The sequence below is a fragment of the Triturus cristatus genome, chromosome 3_2 (genome assembly GCF_964204655.1).
Source record: "Triturus cristatus chromosome 3_2, aTriCri1.1, whole genome shotgun sequence".
In the NCBI taxonomy this organism is placed as follows: Eukaryota; Metazoa; Chordata; class Amphibia; order Caudata; family Salamandridae; genus Triturus; species Triturus cristatus.
This window is the reverse complement of record NC_140584.1, coordinates 440158046-440164045: the sequence shown is the minus strand read 5'-3', so window position 1 is coordinate 440164045 and position 6000 is coordinate 440158046.

Here is a 6000-nt window from a genome sequence, read left to right as displayed (position 1 = left end):
AGAAAGAGTTGGAAGGATTATGCAGCAAAGGGGTCATTGAATCAGTTGAATCCTCATTGTGGCTTTCACTCCTAGATGTGGATAGGAAGCAAAATGGGGAACTACAAGTGTGTGTGTGGATCAGAGAGCACTTAACAGAGAAATATGGATTGACGTACATCTTCTTCCCAAAATTAATTAAATGTTATTGACTATTTCGGGAGCTAAATATTTTACTAAGTTTGACCGGGTGTCAGATTACTACCAGGTGGAATTAGAACATGAATCCCATCACCTTACTGCATTTGTGTCCCCATGGGGAACTTATCAATATCGACAGATGCGTCTGCGGCTTCTGTGTTTTAGGGGGTGATGACCTTGATGCTTAAGGGTATATCTAATGTTTCTATCTTTTAAGATGATGTCTTATGCTAAGGAATGTAATGAACATGATGCCATTTTATAAAAGGTTCTTTCTATCTTTGATTGTGCTGGTGTTGTGATAAAAAGGGAGGAGCGTGAATTTTTAAAGGAGTTGGTGGAATATTTAAGACAAGTAATTGCTTGTGATGGAGTTCGTCCAAAACCAGGTTTGATTGATGCTATTGTAAAAGCATCAACTCCTGTTGACAAGTCCAGTGTCAAAATGTTTTTAGGACTTGGTAACTTCTACTCACGATTCATTCCTGATTTTGCCTCAAGAGTCAGGCCCACTTCTATGTTGTTTAAATCTTGTGTTGATTTCTTATGGTATTCAGATTATGCGGATGCATTCAGTGATAGCAAACAGCAAGTATCATTGGTGGAGGTGTTAAAATATTATGATCCAATCTTAAATGCACTATTACTGTTGATTTAAGCAATGTATGTTTGGGAGCTGTGCTCTCACAGAAATCTGGTGATCAAGAATTTACTATTGGTTTTGCATCCAGGGTACTCAGGGAGTCAGAGATACACTACTCTGTCATTGAAAAAGAACTTTTAGCGTGTTGATGGGCCATAGAAAACTTCAAGAGCTATCATTGAGATAGGCATTTCACTCTTCAAACTGACCATAATCCACTTGTCTCTAATCCTTAGTGGTATGAATGCCAAATCCAGTATGCCCAGATTAGCTAGGTTTGCAGTAAGGTTATTCCAATTTCATTTTCATGTTTTCCAAATTTCAGGAGGAAAGAATGTTAGAGCTGACTATTTGCCAAGGTCTCCCATCAAAGAGGAAATGACAGAGAATGATAACAATAAGGATGAGGCATGTTTGACTGTGGCTATTGAAGTTGAAAATGTCAGCTCATTTTCGGAAAAGATGTGGAAGGAGGCCACTGATAATGATTCTGTGCTAAAGACAGTTGCAAAATATATAGTTGATGGCTGGTCTATGGGAAAAGCGGTGAGTTTGGTGATTCAACTTTACTGTAGAAATGGCTGAAGATTTGACCATTGAAGATGGTATTATAATGAGGTTAGATAGATTAGTACCATCAGTTGGCTTTAGAATCAAGATCGTAGTAAAGGCTCATGAAGGACATTTAGGGGATACATTGACCAAACACAGAGTACGCACCTCATTTTGGTGGCCACAAAATGGATAGTGACATTGATGTTTTGATAAAGAAGTGTGTGGTATGTGCCACATGTGATAAATCATTAAAAACAATTACTCCACCTTTGAAATCTATAGAGTGCCCTACAGGTCCCTTGAGGAAATTGGGTATAGAATTGGTAGGACCTTTTAACTCACTTGCACACCATTCTGGGTATGATTCTGTTCTCATGGATTATTACTCTAAGTGGCCACATTTTGTAAGTGATACCAATTCAAAATCAGTGATAATATTTTATAAAAGATGTTTTCATGTGTGATGGTTTTCCAGAGGAATTGTTATCTGATAATGAAGTGCAGTTTGTCTCAGCTGAGGTGGAAGAACTTTTGACAATGAGTTCCATTAAACCTTTTAAAAGCTTGTTATATCATCCTCCAACCAATGGGCTCAATGAGCGCTTCAACAAAGTGTTAGGGGAATGTGTGAGATGGGCTTTGCTTAACAAGTGTCTTGTTACTACTGTTGTTTTACAGAACCTCACCCCATTTGTCCATGGGGGTATCTTCATTTGAAATCTGTATTATCCGCAGGAATTAGATTCCATTGTTCGATGTGGCTTGGCAAAAACTGAAAATGTATTATGATCAAAGGAATGGAGTGCTGGACAAACCTATTGTGGTTGGGGACCTGAATCTGATCCGTATAAAGAAGCCTTGCTTTGTTAACAAAGATGATCAAAAGTTTCATGAGCCTGCTGCTGTGGATAAACTCTGTGGTTCTCCTTTGAGGGTGTTGGGGCGCCATTAGTGGAATAAAACAAAGGTAATTAAGGTCACAAACAGGGAAGGAAGTGGAAATTCTGGCATTGTTTTAATAATATGGGTTCGCAAAGCCATAGAAATGGAAGTCCTGGGATTGTTTCTAATGATGTGGGTTTTCTAAACCAAGGCAATATAGTTCCTGTGCGCAGGAATGCAAGGTGTCATCAGGTACCCTTGAGGTATAGATAATTCCTGTAGGGATGTGTATATTTTTGAGTATCTGGGTTCAGTAAACTCGTGTAATACTGCATAATAATTGTAGGTGTAAGAATACATGTTTCTGTATGGAACTTGACTGACTTCAAGGTTCTGAGCATGTTGGGTGCGATAAGTTGGTGAGTTGCCTGCTAGCAGCCTGTGGTGATTAACGAAGTATCTTATGGCTCAATAATATATCTAAGTTTGAAGAATATACTTCTGTGGTTCTTACTTACCATAGATAGCTATTCGGTATATGGTTTTATAAAACCGCCTTGCATTAGATATTTTGCTGGCAAAGGAAGATGGAGGCTGTAAGATGCTTAAGGTTCAGCAATACTGCACCTACATTCTAGATAAGAGTAAGGAGATAAGAGGGTTTAGGGAAAGCATCACTGATAGGAAACAAAATTTGAAAGAAGTGGAAGCAACAGGTGCAAGGAAAGTGATTAGGAAAGGATTTGCCTCTGTAAGTAGTTGGTTTAGTAACATAGTTAGTGGGCTTTTGGGAGCTATATTGAGGCCTATTATTATCATTGTAATTTACCTAATTTGTTTGTTTGCTATGTTCAAAGGATTCAAATATATAGGATCAAAGAAAGTAGCAGTTGAGGGAAAGAGAGTTAAGAGAATGATAAGTAATATAGACCTAGGGAAGAGCCAGTATACGTTTTATGATGAAGGAGTTGGAAAATCCCAGACTCAAGATGTTGAAAATGACAAATATTTTCGATGGCCTCAAGAAAGATTAATTTGATTTTGTAATGGCCATTCTAGCTATCAGAAGGGGGAATGGAGTAGTGTAGATTTAGGCTCCACTTTCAAAACATCATGTATGTGTATTTACATGTAACCTATATATTCAGTGTGTGATTAACTTTATTAATTTGTGTTTCACTTAATGAAATTGTAGTAGACCATTGTTTTGAGCGCAATAAGAAATCTTATGTAGTTATACTGAGCTAAATAATAATCAATGCACCGAATTTAATAAAATTATTTGCATTTAATAATACTCATTTAAGTGCTAAAGAGTAACAATTCTGTAATGTGCTTCCATTTTGATTCTCGAGTTAACTTAGCTTGACGTTAGGCCTTAGCTGTGCATCGCACATCTTAAAGTTTGCCAGGATGCTGTGTTCCTTTTCTTTGCAGGTGTGTTATTGAATTCCAAGTTAGTTAGAGAAAGGTTTATTGTTATGCATTAGACTGATAATGAGGCCTGAGAAAGGAAAGCTGGCAACAGATTGAGAGGGATAACGATGAAAGAAGCCTCCTATTCTAGGCATGCTAGCAAGATAGAATTTTCAAGGACAAGCAGATGTGTACGTAATTGTGTAGGGCAGGAATTCAGGGGATTCCTTAACTCTCAGCAAATGCCATAATGGGAATGGCGCCTGACACTGGGAGCAAGATATGGATGTTCTGGAACCTTCAATTGTGCTTTTAATTAGTGTTCTATGGTTAGTTATGGTACACCTTTATCATGACATTGGAAACAGCAGACCTCACTGTTGAGTTTCCCCAAGTGGAAGGCTTAATCCTGGACACTCTTTCTTTTCCTCTGAACCTCTACTGAGGTTTGCATTATGCTGACACCTTCTTCTCTTCCACTTTAGTAATCCCCAACTTCTTTTCATTACTCAATTTAGACAGGACAAGGATAGAAGAAGTAGCACAGCAGAGGAGAGTGTAGAGAAGAACTGACTTGGCCCCAGCCCTACCGGCCCGACTGCAGTTTCCAGAGATTCTGCACCAAAAGTCGACTTGTCCTGCAGCCAGCAAACTCCAGAACCCCTGGGAGGACTGACTGCCTTTAACAAAGAACAGATCTCCTGCGAACAGCAGTTCTGTTCCAAAGAACCTCCAAAGAAAGACTCTTGTGCTGCTGAGGTTGAAGAAACTCGATGCCTTGAACCACCACTGGACCTGTCACCTACGGCCTGAGTGCAAGTGGCCCACCTATCCCAGCGACGTCCCCAAGCACTTCAGAGTCCGAGTTCACCGTGGGTTGACCCCTCCAGGACTCCCCGATGTCACCTCCAGCCTCTGCACGGAGACCCCCCACACCTGCGAGTGACCCTGTAAGGTGAAATCCAACCTCAAAAGGCACCCCTGCATCCGGCTGCCATGCCCCCAGGAAAAGAGGACATGAGATGCACCCACTTCCCGAGCCCTCCAACTTACCTGCCCTGCTGTTTGTTCCTCCCGGAAGACTTCCTGGACGAGTCTGCAGCCAAAATCGCCAACCACCATAGAATTGCATTGGGCTTCCAACAGCTCCTAGCACCCTGCACCTTGATGCCCCTGCGCTGCTGGTGGTGTGGATTTAGTGCCAACCTATTACACCCTTTGCCCTGACTTAACCCTAGGAGCTTGGCTCCCAAGACCGAGTGCCCTGCTCATGAGCAGCCCCCAACCAAGGCATCCCTTAGCCCGATTGTCTAAAACATTGGGCCCCTGCACTCGGCACCAGGCCGCCCTAGTGCCGCTGGTGGTGCAATCTGAGTACCTAACTAGACCTTTGGTTTTAACCCCCAAAAGTCATAGTTGCAGGTCGTTTACTTACCTGTAAACAGTTAACCCTCTATTCCCATAGGAACCAATGTTACAAGTTTTTGTTCCTAACAATGGCTGTTGACCCGTGTTTAGTATGGAAGAAAAGTAACTGTGTTTTAAATCAAAAAGTGCCTTACTTACCTTTGACCTATAGGATCAACGGTGTGATATCTAGGCATATCACCCTGAGTAGTCAATGTAATCCAAAAGTAATCAAAAGTATTCCAAAGTAATCTTTATGTAGTTTAAGCTGTTTTAAAAGCAAACAAAAAACTTTAATGATTGCAATTTCAACCACAACTGCATTTCCTTGTAAAGTATTACATTTGAGAGTATATTTAACTTACCAGTGCCAAGTCCTGCTTGGTTCCAGAAATAAAACATAAGTATTCCTTTTTTATACTTACCTAATTGGTCTGGATTCTGTCTCTGAGTGTGTTTAGTCAATCCTTGATTGAGTGACTAAAATAAATGCTTAACACGCCCCCCTGATAAGCCTAATTCCTCGACCACACTACCACAAAGAGAGCTGCTAGTGATTATCTAATTTAGCCTTTGGTATACCTTAGGATACCCTGGACTCTGTGCTCACTAAACCTTACCTTGGTATAGTATATACAGAGCCAGCTTCCTAAAAACGAGACTTGATTGAATAGTATGATATGGTATGTTCTGAGGTTGCACAGCATGGTATGGCATTGCATGGTATGGTCTGTCATTTTATAGTATGGGATGATAAGAGCTGTTATCGTACATTGTGTTATAGGATACCCTGTTATTATATAGCATGGTATAACATGGTGTGGACTGTCGTATTGTATTGTATGCTATGGTATGGTCTACAATTGTATTGTATAATGTGGTAGGTTATGGTAATGTTTGTTGTTGTCTAATAGGGT